Raw genomic sequence first — 1572 nt, 5'->3', positions numbered from 1 at the left:
TGGGTAGTATGGACATTTTCACAATATTGTTTCTTCCAATCTAATCAATTCAGTTCACTTTTTATTTTGTTGCTGTTAAAATACGTGATTAAAATGTTAGAATGTTCTGAATTCCCCAGGGGTAAAATGAACTCAGTGTGGAACTTTGTTTATCAAGACTGGGTGGAAGGCTCTGAGGCGGAGGCGGAGGCGGGGGCGGGGCCAGCGGCTCTGGCCTCGGGCGCCTCGGCCGGGTGGCCGCAAAGGAAGCCGCCGCCGCCGCATCTGACCTTTGGGGCACCCCCCACACGGACGGCTGAGAGGCAGCCGGCCGCGGCACGCGGCGACAAGGCAGCAGCCCGCGGGTCCGGCGCCGCCGGCCGGGGAGCTGATCCAGCCGTCGGTGAGCGAGCCGTCCCGGGCTGTGCGGACCAACGTTTTGTGCACTGTGCCTGGCTGCGGCAAGATCCTGCCCAACAGCCCCGCACTCAACATGCACCTGGTCAAGAGCCACCGCCTGCAGGATGGCATAGTAAATCCAACAATAAGAAAAGATTTGAAAACTGTACCGAAATTCTACTGTTGTCCAATTGAAGGATGCCCTAGAGGCCCTGACAGACCATTTTCTCAATTTTCTCTCATAAAACAGCACATTATGAAAATGCACGCAGAAAAGAAGCATAAATGTAGTAAGTGCAGCAATTCATATGGCACGGAATGGGACTTGAAAAGACATGCAGAGGATTGTGGCAAGACCAGTGCACGTGTGGCTGCCCCTATGCCAGTAGAACTGCATTCCAGTCCCACATCTACCGAACTGGCCGTGAGATCCCTGCAGAACACAGGGATCCACCTAGTAAGAAAAGGAAAATGGAAAACTGCCTGCACAACCAGAAGTTGTCCAGTAAGACCATTGAATCATTGAGTAACCAACCAACCCCAAGACCAGACCCTCAAGAATTAGAAACTTCAGAAATAAAGCTAGTTGCTTCTTTTGAAGACTCTTGCAGCTCTAATGCCAGAAAGCAGGCTCTGACACGGCTTCAAGATATCCTCAGAAGTTGCTTTTACCAAAGCCCAAAGTGGCTCTGGTTAAACTACCCGTTATGCAGTTTTCTCCTGTGCCTGTCTTTGTGCCTACAGCTGACTCCTCGGCCCAGCCTGTGGTGTTAGGTGTCGATCATCAGGGCTCTGCCCCGGGTGCTGTGCACTTACTTACTGCCCTTGTCAATCGGAACCCTGATCTTCGGCCTTGATTCAGAGGCCTGCTCTCTTAAGGAGAGACTCCCTCTCTCAAAAATTGTAAATCCTGGGGCTGGCTGAGTGGCTCAGTTGGTTAAGAGCTTGCTCAAGAGTTTGAGCTCGGAGCAACAGTGGTTCGAGTNTAGTAGGTGCTCGGGCAATATTTGCTGAATCTAGCTGAATTGAATCTAGTTGACCTGAGCAGAGGTCCAGTGTTGATTTTATCTTGCTTAAAAAAAAAATTCCAATTAGTCACCTCAAAGTTACCTGAAAACCTTACTAGTCAACAGACCAACGAAGAAAGAAACTTCTCTTAGTGACTAAAGCTCTCGTATGTCTCAGTCTCCTGGC

At 50.2% G+C, this 1572-nt stretch overlaps 1 pseudogene; it reads left to right on the top strand.

Annotated features, from left to right (window-relative positions):
- Positions 1–126: 126 nt before the first annotated feature.
- On the top strand, positions 127–1302 carry LOC109392519 (ATM interactor pseudogene; annotated as a pseudogene).
- The last annotated feature ends 270 nt before the right edge of the window (positions 1303–1572 follow it).

This window comes from Hipposideros armiger, unplaced genomic scaffold (genome assembly GCF_001890085.2).
Source record: "Hipposideros armiger isolate ML-2016 unplaced genomic scaffold, ASM189008v1 scaffold_334, whole genome shotgun sequence".
Classification (NCBI taxonomy): Eukaryota; Metazoa; Chordata; class Mammalia; order Chiroptera; family Hipposideridae; genus Hipposideros; species Hipposideros armiger.
This window is presented reverse-complemented; position numbering and strand designations above follow the sequence as displayed.